The sequence below is a fragment of the Berghia stephanieae genome, chromosome 7 (assembly GCF_034508935.2).
Source record: "Berghia stephanieae isolate SIO BIC M18660-M18661 chromosome 7, UCSD_Bste_1.3, whole genome shotgun sequence".
NCBI classification, from domain to species: domain Eukaryota; kingdom Metazoa; phylum Mollusca; class Gastropoda; order Nudibranchia; family Aeolidiidae; genus Berghia; species Berghia stephanieae.
This window is the reverse complement of record NC_088366.1, coordinates 23,965,984-23,982,769: the sequence shown is the minus strand read 5'-3', so window position 1 is coordinate 23,982,769 and position 16,786 is coordinate 23,965,984. Positions and strand designations below refer to the sequence as shown.

Here is a 16,786-nt window from a genome sequence, read left to right as displayed (position 1 = left end):
AAGTAAAAAGTACAAAATCAGCAATGCACTATTGGGAACAAATAAACACTAATAAAACACTAACAATAACATGGGAGGTCGACAGGCAAAGCAGCCCCTACAGATGCGGTGCTAGAAAATGCAACCTGTGCCTGACAGAAAAACTGGAAATATTATTACATAACTACAGAAACAATAGCACCTTAAACAAAAGATCAGATCCCCACGTAACCACATTCCACAACAATATCACACACACACACACACACACACATGTACACACCACACACAACACACCTACACACACACACACACACACTCATAATATAAGCAATGAGAACACACCACAACAATGTCACTACACATAACACTAATCACCACTACACAACGGAAGCAAGGACAAGCACCTCGATGGAATACACATTTTTTCTTCGAACATTACGCCGACTGAGGACATGGAATAAACCCACAGAAACGAACGTCTCGGCCCTATAATGTGAGTGACAATTTATATTTTATATTAGCTCTAACCATCATTATCAATCACTTTCTTACCTACGAGTACCCACCAACACTCATATATTATATATATATATATATATATATATATATATATATATATATATATATATATATATATACTGGGCGCCAATATAAACTGGCAAGAGCTTAAATGCCCATAGCATCATAACAACGTGTGTCACAAAAAAATTGCCGACAATAATATGAAAGCCAATAAAATTTTACACGGATAATCTGAAAATCAACAAGATTAACAGATGTTTTTTTGTACTTTTATCAAAGCTAGAAATGAGAGCGAAAAATTCAACAGTTCATAAAAAGTGAAAAATCAACAATATTAGAGTCGTAAAGGCATCGAGGACTACATGCATTCCATTGCGCACTGTACACCTCAATTGAGAAGAAAAATGACATAATGCGGAAACCGCTACATGAAAGACGTTCCACCAACAAAGTCCTCATATTCCACAAAGTACATAACGGAAAACTCGAAATTCCAACTAGCCATTTGAAACGGAACAACAATAAAACAAGAAACTCAGCATTTAATTTTGAAGTTCCCCACTCAAGAACAAATCATCACCTTTACTCTTTCTTCTTTTCCACGATCCGACTTTGGAACTCCCTACCAACCAATTGTAAACAAGCCCATTCGACTGATGACTTCAAAAAAATCGCTCACTGCTTCCCTCTAAAACCCCTGTTACTGAAAAATCTACATACAATCTTCAGCCTGAAGCTTTGGCCTTAATGGAAATAGAAGAAGAAGAAGAAGAAGTAATGACAAAAGGGAACTAAGAAGAATCCATTCTGCTCAGGAAACACCACCCGACTGCAAAGTTTCAATGGGCTGTTGCTCACGAACTTTGGTCCAGCCCCAATGGGAACGATCTATATTCATGTTTTCGTCCAACCAGGTCATCAATCACATGATTTGTTGCTTTCCAACGATTGGATATTTCTTATTCTTATCAAATGTAAACACGCTGCTTTGTTTATGAAAGTTGTAAACATACACATGTGTCAAGCTGAATAAAATGACCAATCGTGATGTTAGATATTTAAAAGGTGTGAACACTTTTCACTAAGTGGGTCACTTGGAGCACATTTTGCAATGTGACCAATGGCCTCGAGCACATGGAAAGTTAATATAGATCATTCCCATTGGACGGCGTTCTTTTTTTCTGACAAAAGCAAGTTTAAACTTATGATTGCTCTTAAAACTGAAGAGAATGTGGCGCCGGGTTGGTGATTGTTACACTGCTATATTATGAGTGAAAATGGAGAGGCTTCGTATAGGAAAGATACAAACAATGGACGTTTCGGATACAAACCCTTCGTCAGCACAACAATACACAAATTAACGTGGAAAACAAATAAAATAAAATAAAATAATATAGAGGTTACAGGGCGTAGAGGCCACAGACAAACATTTTCCATCCTTCTCTTTCTTGAGCTAACTTATTAGAATTCCATGTCTTATCACTTCTCTGTATATCAGCTTCTTTAATTCTTCACCATGTTCCCCGTGGCCTTCTCCTTGATCTTCTGCCCTGAGGGTTCCAGTCCAATACTTCCTTTCATTCTTTCTAAGGGTGTGTTCAATCCATCTCCATCGTCTTCTTCCTATTTCCTCTCCCACTGGTTGTGATCAGTTGGTAGATAATTCATATTAACTATCGACATTTTGTGCTACTCCTATATATATATATATATATATATATAGCTATTTTCTGGTACTTTATGTATGTCTTTGCGTCAAATGATATCATATGAGTTGCAAATGTTGTCACACCGTAATATATTGCTTTCATCCCACTCACACAATGTAATAGATTACATTTATCCCCTGCACGACGTATACCTAATTGCAGATCTATGGGAATATTCTCAAACCAACGCAATAATCTTAAAGCAGGCCCTTGATTGCGTTCGGTTATCAGAACTGCCGATGTGTGCACTGAGCAAATGCACAATGTAATAAATCGCCTTTATTCTACGTAATATTTGTATATGTCAAATAACCGAAGGAAATTATGGGCTTGATTGTATATTGAAGGAAAATATCCAGGCCTTATGAGCCTCTTGGCGCTGTGAGATTTAAGGATAAGGGCTATTTCTGTTGATGGAGTATATAATATTTTGCGTCGGTTTCAGATTATATTTCCATAACAATAATGAGGCCATAAAAATTTGGGTTTATAGACAGACTTGCTTTATTTTGCCTTAGAATGGGCACTTTGTTAAAAGTGTATGATGTATAATGTTTTATCACGTTCCGCCCTGCACACACACACACACACACACACACACATACACACACACACACACACACACACACACACACACAAATGCCTGCACATTATTGTTGTATCTATTTAGGCTGTTGAGAGTTGAATGATCTCCAAACCATGGGGCAATTCAATTCGATTTTTTTTCTTTCTCTTTATTCATATCATAACAGCTAAATAACTCAATCAGACCATAACTTGTAATTTAAATGCATATCATCCTTCGTGTACACCTTAGCAGGTCTGATAATCGAACGCATCATTGGGCTTAATCTAACATTGTTTTTTACAATGGTGAATACTTTACGTTGGTTTGAAAGTTACAACAATGAGCCCATAAAATCTTGATTAGCAGACCTGCAAATACGTAAACGTTGATATTACTCCATCCTTTCGGGAAGTCCATTAAATGCGTGTTTAAAAAAATATTACCAATTAAATAATTCTATTATCAAATGGAAAAAATAACATTTAAAAACCCAAAATAATTAATAGTGTGCAATAGTGTTGTTTTTTTCTCCACTCACATATTGCGTTTGTTTGTGTTTATAAATTTATTGACATTTTGGCGATTCTTTCATGTTACGCATAGTCAAGATTTACACTGTTGAGGATTCGTGATACTTTGTGATTTTATCTTTTAAATCTTTTATTCAAAATTCTTACTACTACTACTACTACTACTACTACTACTACTACTACTACTACTACTACTACTACTACTACTACTACTACTACTACTACTACTACTACCACTACTACTACTACTACTACTACTACTACTACTACTACTACTACTACTACTACTACTACTACTACTACTACTACTACTACTACTACTGACTACTGACTACTACTACTACTACTACTACTACTACTACTACTACTACTACTACTACTACTACTACTACTACACTACACACTACTACTACCACTACTACTACTTTTACTACCACCACACTCACTACTCACTACACTACTACTACTACTACTACTACTACTACTACTACTACTACTACTACTACTACTACTACCATACTACTACTACTACTACTACTACTACTACTACTACTACTACTACTACTACTACTACTACTACTACTACTACTACTACTACTACTATCACTGCTACCACCACCACCGTGATGCCGTGTTGCCAACTGAAATTGGTAAAATTATGCCAAGTTTAATGAAAAATGATGCGAGATGGATGCTATATTTTTAAAAATTATGCTTAAATGTATGCTTAATAAAGCAAGTATCATATCTAATGCATCTAATAAAAACAAGCCGTCGTTCAAACAATAAGCCAAAAATAACCATTCGTTGTGTGCAAAACTGACCAAAAAGGACCAAAAATGTCAAACTCTAAGTCTAAGGGCGGGCTCACCCACACCGGAGACTGACTCCGATGACCCGGCACTGCCGTTCTCTGTCGTCTTCCGGATAAAGACGTAGGGCACGGACAAAATACTAAGAATAAATAGAAGAACTGCTAGACCTACCCATACCAAGCACCGGACGTCCTCTGCCGTTGTTCTTTTTTTCGAGTTTGGTATGGGTGGGTCTAGCGGCTCTTCTCTTTATTCTTAGTATTTTGTCCGTGCCCGACGTCTTTATCCGGAAGACGGCAGAGGACGGCAGTGCCGGGTCGTCCATGTCAGTCTCCGGTGTGGGTTAGCCCTAAAACTGATATGGACACTGAAAACGCCAATTGGAAGAAATCACTTCGCCTACCACAATATGAAAAAAACCCAGAAGACCCGAGATTCCTCTGAAAGGACGTTCGTATTCGTTCAGATTTTAAGAGGCCGATATTTATTTTATAACAATCAAATTTAGGTAATATGACACTGACCCGAAGCGTTTATCTTGAATCTTTGGCAAATGACTTCAAGTTATACCAATATGCGAAAAAATTCTCAAATTACACTAGAATTAGGCTAAATTCACATAAAGATGCGAGACAAGGTGCTGCTAGGTGCTAGATTTGAAATTCGGGGGCTTGGTGTAACAAAATGTGTGTTACTCGTAGATTTAGCACCCGGGATGGTAAATAATTTGCTACACTGCAGTGAATACCAGGCTAAAAATACAATAATAGCTAGGTGTGAAACCAGTCAAGTTTATAAGTCGATTTTGTTGGACATATCATATCCCTTATCATGCACAGGGCGAATGACAGGTTAGAAGAGAAGTTCAAGTTCAGTGTCAAGTCGGCTTGTCCTACGGTTACGCATTAGATAGGCACTTATGTGTGGTCTGCCTTACTGAAAAAAAACAAAAAACCCAAAAAAACAAAACATGTTTTTGAAATTTTGGCCAGAAGACTCGTCCTTCAATTATCGATTTAAAAAAATGACGCTCATCATTTTAAAAAACCCCCAAAAAACCCTCAAACCTGGGACTTCAGGGAGAAACCCCAGAAGAGATGAAAGTCTGACCAAAATATTAAATAACGTGTTATTTCAGAGTATGGAATGTATGTATTATTATACCTGGTTATCGTTCTCTGACTGCTGACCGTGAAAACTACCTGAAGACCTAAGGTCAATACGCTCAACACACACACAGACATACACACACACACACACACACACACACATACACATGTATGCACATATACCATAGCAATCAAATGTATAGATAGCATTAATACATACGCATACACATATTACATAAACTTAACAGTCATACATGACATCAGTCCCCTCCAATTATGATCAAATTATATCGACTTCACAAAATTAATTGTCAAGAAACAAACAAACGCGTGCGCACATACAAAGGCAAACAAAAATAAATTACACCAAATGACTGACTACAAATTATAAACATCCTCCCTTCGCCCAAATCATAATCAGAAATCGATTTCTGAAAATGAATGACATCCACACAAATACATACACACATACACAAACACACACACACATACACACACACACAGACAGAGAGAGAGAGAGAGAGAGAGAGAGAGAGAGAGAGAGAGAGAGAGAGGGAGAGGAGAGAGAGAGAGAGAGATAGATAGATAGATAGATAGATAGAGAGAGAGAGAGAGAGAGAGAGAGAGAGAGAGAGAGAGAGAGAGAGAAACACGCATTAGCTGCCCTCTCAATAATCACATAATTGCGACAAGCTTTGTGACAATAAATGGACAGACCCACACAGTATTTAATTCGGTTGCCACATTGGACATTTCAATTTATAAAAAGAAAATATTGTCCACTCTAAATCTTTTTTCTTCATTTTTGACAGAAAAGTGGTACTTCATTAAATTAAATCTTATATCGATCGATTAAGATGATCTCACCCCCACCCCCATCCCCTCTTGCCAATGTATTTTGACTTTTAAAAAAAGAAAGAAAATGAACCAAACTCGAAATATCTTTCAGGTTTAAGATTTATTGACATATATATTATGTATATAATATACAGTGTCGTCATAAATTCTTAACTTTACATTTATACATTTTTTGATGAATAAAGTATATTATTATTATTATTATTATTATTATTATTATATATTATTATTATTATTATTATTATTATTATTATTATTATTATTATTATTATTATTATTATTATTATTATTATTATTATTATTATTATTATATTATTATTATTATTATTATTATTATTATTATTGTTATATATTATTATTAGTAGTATTTGCTTGACAGCATGCACATCTTGATACAGTGCAGTACATGGAACTCTGTGTTGTTTTTAATCAATTAAATAAGTCTTTGTGTTGCAACGTATTTAGATCAATATTAGAAACAGAGGACTGCATGGATTATCATTTGCCTTATATTTATATGCAACTTTTCGCGTATAGATAGAACGAAGTTGACGTCACTCAGGCCTTTGTTATTGTTTTTTTTTTGCCATCTATGTTTATGAGTAAGTCTTACTAAACTGTATTAACCAGACAATAAAAGTACATGGTGTTTGTTACACATAGTTTTGTGTGTTGGTCCGTTATACTTCCGGATGGCAATGTTGTGAGCTTCTTAGCCAAGCGCATACTATCTATTTCATGCACACACAAAGGCAAACGAGTCGATCGATATTTGAAGGACGAGTTTTGTGGCCAAGTGTTTAAATACGTCTTTTCCCAGAGTACGACAGTTAACTGGTTTTAAAAAATAGTAGTTTTCTCGTTAGGATACATTTGAGTTGTTTTTTTAAACTCACTTTTCTGCATTTGGTTCATTCCGACATGACACCAGATTGACGCCATGAGTCATAGTTTTCTTGTTAGGATACATTTGACTTTAAAAAAAAAAATCTCACTTTTTAAAATTTGGTTCATTCCGACATGATCCAAGATTGACGCCGTGGGTCACATTTGGTACAAGACGTTTGAGTTATAATCCACGGGCATCGGTTCATCGGGAATTCCATTAAACTTCCCTTACGTAACATAGAATTATACAGCTTATATCAGTGATTTCATTTAGTAATCTTGTCCTGGTACTCTTGTGCGGCTATATGGTCTTGTGGTATGACACTCGCTTTCGGATCGGAAGGTCCTGGGTTCGAGCCTCGCTCGGTGCATAGTTGAGTCCTTGGAAAAGGCTTTTTATTAACATTCTCTCACCGTACGCAGGTGTAAAATGAGTACCTGGCCGTTAATAGCGTTGTATCTGTCCGAAAAAAAAATATAATATCGTCTTACAGGCGTCATGTCTTGTCCTAAATGTTAAATGTTGCTGTTAGAAAGCGCTGTGAGCACTTTAGTGGATAATGCGCTATATAAAGAAAAAAGCTCAAAAAGAAAAAAAGGTCAGGTAGTCAATACATTAAATTTCTGATATCAGTCGAGGTCTTTTTAACCAACGATTATAATATCATTGATATTCCCGAACAATACAGTCATTCTCTAGGTCTCCCGTGGTGACCGAATTTCTTATGTTTGTTATGTCAATATTATGTTTTTATCAGTTTCTCCCTTTTTATGATTTTATCTCAAACTCAAAGAATATACATTGTGTACTGTACAACGAATACAATTTTACGTATGTTTTAAGGACATTTAAGGAACAAGTGGTCCATTTTAAAGCCCTTACTGCTATTGCTGCTAATAATATGTGACCCTACGCCTCAAAACGGTATTATGTCGGGATGATTAAGATGCTGAAAATTGAATTTATAACCAGAAATATCAGACTTGGGTTGTGTTTATATGATTTATTGAGGAGAATGAATATAATATGTCAGCGTACCAGTACTAATAATTCAAATTTTTGACCAGTTAAGCATAAAATTTTGGCATTGTAGCATCCGGTTCATCCCGACATAATACCGTTTTGAGACGATGGGTCACATAATATGATATAATACGAGTCAATATTTACACAGCAACGTAATAATAATATTATCAAGGTTAACTTCTACACTGGAGACAATAATGTATGTAATATAAATAATATACGTCGGATTAATATAAATCGCTATCGGTAGTAGTCTAAGCGCCCCGACCCTCTAGGTAGTTGTAGTAGTTGTAAGCTCGAGGCTGTTGTTCACGTGATCGGTGAATGACTGAGAACCACATTTGTGACGTAAATGCCAATGACCCTGAATGGATTAAGTAAATGTGGTCATTTATACAGCGAATTTCAACGCTTTCATTAACACGAATCTGTTCCAATGTTTTACAGTTCTGTTTAGCCCAAGCCTTTCATATTATACCGTTTCCGGAATAAGCCGGTAAAGGAAAGCGTTTTCATTGTTTAATCGTTTAATCGCTTAATCTTTTAATCCATTGGAAACCGCTGACCGCTCCACATCCGCCCCCAAACGTTTTGTGGTTTAGGTGGGATTAATCGGCTCAATATAGATTAGTTAGATTGTGTTTTAGTAATGACTGGGTGACTGGAATGTCGAGACGTGACTAATACTAGTACTAATACCAGTGGCGTGGCATGATCACAATATAAGGTGGTGCCAGAATTAGAAGACAATTACTTAAAACATGCTATATTTGTAAATGCAAAAGAAAGAGTAAAAAAAATTGAAGAAAAGATTTACACAAATAAGTAAGAGGCAGTATATACTATTTTTCAGTTTTATTAATTTTTTTTACTGTTGTAATCCATTTTTAAAAGATGGAGCGGTGCCAGGCACCAAATCAACCAATATAGCCACGCCCCTGACTAATACTACTATAGTACTACTACGAGTTCTAAGAAAAGGCGTGATTTCAAACGTATGTACAGTAATCCTCTCTTCTTTCCTGCAAGTGCCAAAGAGAGTGATTATTCTTTACAAATTACAAGTCTTGAGTTGTGTTTTTTTTTGTTGTTGTTGGTTTGGTTGATCTTCACGACGAGACGATTTAAAAATAAAGTTGATGCGACCGACGTAATGGTGAATATAATGCTACTTAATGTTCCGCTTATCGCCCTTTCTGTTTGTTGTGCAGTGACAAAACACTTTTGTGGTATTGTCCTGGAAAGTTCTATACTCAATATATTATTATTGATAATTGAAGATGACTCTTTTAAAAAAAAGTCCTTCAAAGCCACAAGGCGAATGGAACCGGAATTCATCTTGGTTTCTTGAGGGTTAAAGGGGCAATTACATTTTTAAAAAATGGAGCTTTTATATAGAGCAATATCCACTAAACGTACTCAAAGCGCTTTATAAAGGGTCCCTGGCCAACAGCAACAGTACACGTGGCATATAGAACGAGACTTGACGCCTGTTAGGCGATATAACAATTTTTTTTCGACAGGGACAACGCTGTTGACGGCCAGGTACTCATTTTGCACATGAGAACGGTGAGAGAATGTGAGTAAAGAGACTTTTCCAAGGACTCAACTATCCCATCCGAAAGCGAGTGTCATACCACTAGACCACATAGCTAGGGATTACTACGTTTTGGATAAGACGCTAGCCCGTTGCTTTCCGCCAAATCTGAGACAAAGCTACCTAAACACTGCTAGGCGGCCATAGTATTCAGTAAAGCGTGTGGAGTGAATTCTCTACCAACTGACCTATCGGGACCTCTCGATAAACCAAACTTTTGTTATAAAGTTTTAAGTCTTTTAACCCCCTCTCCTTACCAGCCATTTTCAGGATTTTCCCCAAAACTTCATATCCAACTAACACAAAAATATTTTTTATCACTCAAACACAATAGCAGTAAGTTCTTGCGATAGATAATTTCTTTAGCAAATCATGCTCTGCAACACACTGTTCATTTTCTTTAATTTTTATGACGTACAAGAGAAATTTGAATAAGAAAAATGTTGGTTGTATCGTAACGAATGTGACGATTTTCCTATAGTTGGTTAGGAGAGGGTTTAAGTCCCGGGTTAACTTATTATGGCAACTCAGGCGTCCTTCTTAAATTGTAATTTATCGATCTGTTAAATAAAACGCTTCTCGTCAAAAAATGAAATTAGGTGTTTTGTTCTTGTGTAATAGCTGTCCAGTGATTTAAGCCGATTTATGTATATTACGAGTCTTTCCCAAGGTACCAATGTCGGGTCCAGAGTTTAGTGATTTTCTACACCCACCCGTCACCCTCAATGTCGATTAAAACTTAATACGAGACGTTCATCAACACTGCCGTACTCTGAACTAACACATTAAAAAAAAAAAAGTTTGGTCAGAAAATTCGTCCTTCAAATATCAATGGCTTAAATTGACCCTTATCTTGTCAAAAACTCACAAAGCACGGACTAAGGAACCCTCAAACGTGGGACTCAGGAAGAGCCAGGTTTGAGAGATTTTGACAAGATGAGGGTCATGTCTGTTATAAGATCGGTATTTGAAGGACGAATTTTCTGGCCACACACTCATTGCTACATAACTTTTTGTCTTTATGCTTTCAATGCCGTACAGTGACTAAATAACTTTTTTTTTCATATCGATCAGAATGTGTTTCCACTTGACTTAAAGATGTCGATATTATGGCGACTCCCGGCTTGTCAAAAAAAAAAATATCTTCAAGTTAAAATAGTAAAGAAAAAGTGACACACGGCCTCAAATCGGTATTATGTTGGAGGTAAAAAAAAAAATAATTATTAGCAGAAAATTGAATTTATAATCAAAAGTATAAGCTTGATGTACTCAATATCTACTAAACGTGCTCAGTTGGTAGAACACTCGCTTCTCGCACAACATGACCGAGATCGATTCCGGGTGCAGTCGAGATTTTTTTTCTGATCCCCCTGTCTTCCCAGCAGTGAATGGGTAGTTGGGTGGCCATCTGTTAGATCTGGCGAAAAGTACTTTGCGATAGACTAGCGTCCTATCTAAACGGTAGCAATCAATTGTTATTGCCCTTTTCACGCTATAGAAGCCGGGATAAACTCCGGCTCCATTGGGCCTAATGGCTCTGAAGGACTACTTAATTAAAAGGTACTCAAAGCGCTTTACAAGGGGTCCCTAGCCAACAGAAACACTTAACATATAAGACGAGACAGTACGCATGTTAGGCGATATTACACATTTTTCCGGACAGAGATCACGCTGCTAACGACCAGGTACTCATTTTGCACCTGAGTACGGTGAGAGAATTTGAGTAAATAGCCTTTACCAAGGACTCAACTATGCGCCGTTCAAAGCGGGACTCGAACCCAGGACTTTCCTATTCGACGACGAGTGTGATACCACGAGACCACAAAGCCGTATATATATATATATATATATATATATATATATATATATATATATATATATATATATATATATATATAATATATATATATATATATATATATATATATATATATATATATATATATATATTACTTTAGTACAGTCTTCTCTTGCCAAATGGTCGCCCTTTGTACATTGTACTTTGTACTTTCATAATTAAAATGACGGAAATACACGGGACTTTTATCTAAACTCTGTGGCTTGTTTGTATGAGTTGGTGTAATTTTTTGTTCACTCGTAGATACCATCAGTCAGAACCAATAAAGACATTCTGGAAGAAGTGCAAGATCGTGCAGGACGGCAGGAACCCCTCATCACCACAGTTAGAAGAAGGAAACTGTCATGGTTTGACCACAATGGTAGGCATGAAGTTTTGTGTAGAACGGTGATAGAGGGTACCCTTGAAGGAGGAAGAAGAAGAGGAAGACAAAGGGATGTTTGGATGGACAATATCAAGGAATGTACAGGAATCAAGATGGAGGAACTCTTTGAGAAGGCCAACAATAGAGAAGAATTGCGGAAAGTGGTGAGATCTGCATCCCTTGTTTAACCCCCCCCCCCCCCCCAAGATCATCAGATCATGGGATTGATGATGATGATAATGACGATCATGATGGTGATGATGATGATGGTGATGAGAAACCATCAAGCTTTGAGATATGTTGTTTACGTCTAAGTTGTTCTTATAATACTGCCGTACTCTGGATAAATAAATATTCAAAAATTTAGCAAGGGAACTCGTCCTTCAAATATCAATCGATTTAAATGACTTTCATCTTGGCAAGATTTCAAATATGTGTTTTTCCCGAGTACGGTGGAATAGTATTCACTGTTTGACACAAAAGAGGGACAGAATCGGTGACACCAGCGTTCCCATAATAATTTAATAAATATTGAAAGAGAGAGATAGAGAGAGAGAGAGAGAGAGAGAGAGAGAGAGACAGAGAAAGAGAGAGAGAGACAGAGAGAGAGTGAGAGAGAGACAGAGAGAGATACACACACAGAGTGAGAGAGATACACACACACATAGAGAAAGAGAGAGAGAGAGAGAGAGAGAGAGAAAGAGAGAGAGAGACAGAGAGAGAGTGAGAGAGAGACAGAGAGAGATACACACAGAGTGAGAGAGATACACACACATAGAGAAAGAGAGAGAGAGAGAGAGTGAGAGAGAGATATATATATACACACACACACACACACACACAGAGTGAGAGAGAGAGAGAGAGAGAGAGAGAGAGAGAGAGAGAGAGAGAGACGGAATGAGGAGTAGAGGGGGAACGAGAGAGAGAAGACAATCGAGAATGAGAAGAGGGGAAGGGGGCGAGAGGACATGGGTTATTGATTCATGTTTTAAGAAGTATGTTTTTTTTAGTTCTATCTAGTTCTTTATTATATTTCTTTTTCTTTTTTCTTCTCCTACTGTATCTAGATAGAAGTTAAATTATAATAATAAATTGCGCAGTTTCAGATTTTTGTTCTCCATATACCAGATTAAGCATGAAAAATAATTGTAAACAATATGAATGCATGGCGTTACCCTCAACATATCATATTCTCCCATACCTATGTATATAAGAGTCGAAGTAGCCGAGTGGTTAAGGTATTGCACTGTGTTCCGGAAGGTCCCGGGTTCTAGCTCCGTTTCAGGCACTTTCGTTTTTCACCTTTGGCCAGATTATTAACTCCCAATTTGCTCACTCGGGGACAATGCGGGTGAATCTTGTTGACATCAGACATCTTGTTTGATAGATTATCTGTATTCCTTCATTGAATACCTAGTCGACGGAATCTTATGATGCCGTGGCGGAAGGGCGTAATTTTATTAAATATTTTAAATACCTATGTATTTATATACCTACAGCCTTGAAACATGTAACTTTCTTATTGATTTCAGGAATAATATTGTAATCCAATAGGGGGAAAGACGTTGAGGTCATTCAGACCTGCAAAACAGTACATCTCGATTGGTAGGTTTTCCATGCAACATCACACCACATGCCCTTACAGAGAGAGCGTCAACATAGCATTGCGCATGCGTGTCTCTTATCAACTGATGATATCTATCGTTTGGTAAATTAAATGAGATATCACTTTGAAAATGTTGTTAGATACATACTTTAAAAAAAATATAAATATAAATATTAAACTTTTTATTGGATGAAAAGATCACAGTGCACCAGTCAAATCGTTTCTCAACCCTCTCTCAATTACCGAACCGTGAAGTCAGTGATTTCACGACGGGTCATCGTAATCTTGGGTGCGTTCCTTATTATTTTTCATTCTTTGTAACACATCAGTGAACTTTTCATCAAAATAAGTTTATTGGTTATAATTTTATTGTATGTATTTTATAACATTTCGAAAATGATATCTCATTAACCAAACAATAGATTTCCTCAGTTGATAAGAGACACGCATGCGTACTGCTATGTTTACGTTCTCTCTGTAAGGGCATCACACCGTATGAAAAACAATATCAACAATATTTTTAAAAATCGAGCTTTTATATGGCGCAATATCGACTAAACGAGCTCAAACAGCTTTACAAACGGTCCCTGACCAACAGCAACACGAAACATATAGACATGACTCCTATTAGGCGATATTACATTTTTTTTCGACAGAGACAACGCTGTTAACTGACAGATATACACTTTACACCTGAGTACCGTGAGAGAATGTGAGTAAAGATCCTTTTGCAAGGATTCAACTATGCGCCGAGCGAGGCATTACATTTCGATCCGAAAGGGAGTGTCATCGTAGCCATCGTTAACTTATAGATTGTATGCAGATGACGTCACTCAGGCCTTTGTTATTGTTTTTGCCATCCGCGTTTGTGAGTTGTTCTCACTAAACAGTCTTAACCTGACTATAAACGTTCATGGTTACATAGAGTTTGTGTGTTGGTCCGTTATACTTCCGGATGGCAATGTTGTGAACTCCTTGGCAAAGCGCATTCTATCTATATATATAATATATATATATATATATATATATATATATATATATATATAGTATGCGCTTGGCTAAGGAGTTCACAACATTGCCATCCGGAAGTATAACGGACCAACACACAAAACCGTGTGTATCCATGAACGTTTATAGTCAGGTTAATACAGTTCAGTGAGCATTACTCATAAACGCGGATGGCAAAAAACAATAACAAAGACCTGAGTGACGTCATCTTCGAACTATCTATAGATAGTATGCAGATGACGTCACTCAGGCCTTTGTTATTGTTTTTGCCATCCGCGTTTGTGAGTTGTTCTCACTAATCTGTATTAACCAGACTATAAAAGTTCATGGTTACACAGAGTTTCTGTGTTGGTCCGTTATACTTCCGGATGGCAATGTTGTGAACTCCTTGGCCAACCGCATTCTATCTATAGCCTGACACTGACCAAAAAATGACGTAAAAATACCAGTCTTTGGCCACAAAAGAAAACAAATCGTGAGTTGTATTCAATAGTTCAACCAATGGGATCACTAGTTTCCGTGAGCTCTACTAACGACAACTCACTAGGTGGTACTAAAACCAAATAACGACGTCAATAGACCAGTCCTTTTGGGTCTCAGTGTGAGGCTATAACCTAACGATGGCTACGGTGTCATACCACAAGCACAAATATAGATAGAATGCGCTTGGCCAAGGAGTTCACAACATTGCCATCCGGAAGTATAACAGACCAACACACAAACTCTGTGTAACCATGAACTTTTATAGTCTGGTTAATACAGTTTAGTGAGAACAACTCACAAACGCGGATGGCAAAAACAATAACAAAGGCCTGAGTGACGTCATCTTCGAACTATCTATAGGGGATTCATTTGGCGGGTAGAAAAGGTGACTGGAGACATAGTTTCTTTGAGTGACAAAACGAAAGTATCGCAATATTATTTAATCTTTTCTACTATAAAATCACTTTTATAGACCCGCCTACTTGAAAATAAAAAAAAAATCGTAGTTTTTTTTAGAGATAATAATAATAATAATAATAATAATAATAATAATAATAATAATAATAATAATAATAATAATAATTGAGCTTTATATAGCGCAATATCCACTAAATGTGCTCAAAGCGCTTTACAAGGGATCCCTGGTCAACAGCAACATTCAACATGTAGGACGGGACATGACGCCTGTTAAGCGATATTACAATTTTTCGGACAAAGACAACGCTGTTAACGGACAGGTACTAATTTTACACCTGAGTACGGTGAGAGAATGTGAGTAAAGAGTCTTTTCCAAGGACTCAACTATGCGCCGAGCGCGAGGCTCGAACACAGGACCTTCCGATCCGAAAGCGAGTGTCATACCACTAGACCACATAGCCGCACATAGATAAAAGTAGAAGTCAGCATAGTTAACTTTAAATGTCAACAATGTACCCTAAAGAGGATAGAATAACACTTCAATATCCAATATATAGGGAATGAGATTAGCGGAAAAGCAGCGTCCCTTGATTGGACGTCACCTTACAGAGAGAACGTCAATTTGGTTTTGCGAATGTGTCTCAAGCCGCTTTCACCGGAAGCGAGGACGAGAGACGCATGCGCACAACCAGCATGACGTTCTCTCTCTAATAACTTTTCCGCCGTGACGTCCAATCAAGGGACGCTACTCTTCCGCTAATCTCATTCCCTATTATGTATAGATAGAATGCGCTTGGCTAAGAAGCTCATAACATTGCCATCCGGAAGTATAACGGACCAACACACAAACTGTGTGTATCCATGAACGTTTATAGTCAGGTTAATATAGTTCAGTGAGCATTACTCATAAACGCGGATGGCAAAAAACAATAACAAAGACCTAAGTGACGTCATCTTCGAACTATCTATTGTTATCACACCTTAATTGGATTCAGTAGTCTGATGTCACGCGCCCGGCAACGGCGGCCATCTTGGTTCTAAACAAAGAAAATCATTACTTTTTATTCTTCATGCTAGCTAGAACTTTTCATTCCCTTTTCATATGCCTTGTGATCAGAATGTGTAAAAGTCAAAACATGATCAAATTGATGGGGTTTTTTCCCTCTGGATACGCGTTTAAGCTCGCCGGAGAAATATTTCATACGGCGTCCGCCATTGTTCCGATAGTTTAGAGCCAGTGTTACTAAGTTACCATGCGTCATTAGGAGGAAGTGACGTTACCACTGTTGAAGACTATTTTCAACACATGTTAATGCTTTGATGTGCTCATGAATTTCTCGCATTGGAGCCGAAATTTCGTAATTATACGAATTTTTCATAACAGTAGGCAGATCTGCTTTTAGGTCTTTGGTTCTCCCCGACATATTACCATTTGGAGACGATTG

General features: G+C 37.1%; 1 protein-coding gene across 1 annotated transcript in view; it reads left to right on the top strand.

Moving 5' to 3' along the window:
* Positions 1-455: 455 nt before the first annotated feature.
* The window catches only part of LOC144976915 (epimerase family protein SDR39U1-like), a 55,045-nt gene continuing 38,714 nt past the window's right edge, over positions 456-16,786 (top strand). The window contains exon 1 of the mRNA XM_078921520.1: positions 456-475. The gene's annotated coding sequence lies outside the window, so the exon portion shown is untranslated. The remainder of the gene's footprint in view (positions 476-16,786) is intronic.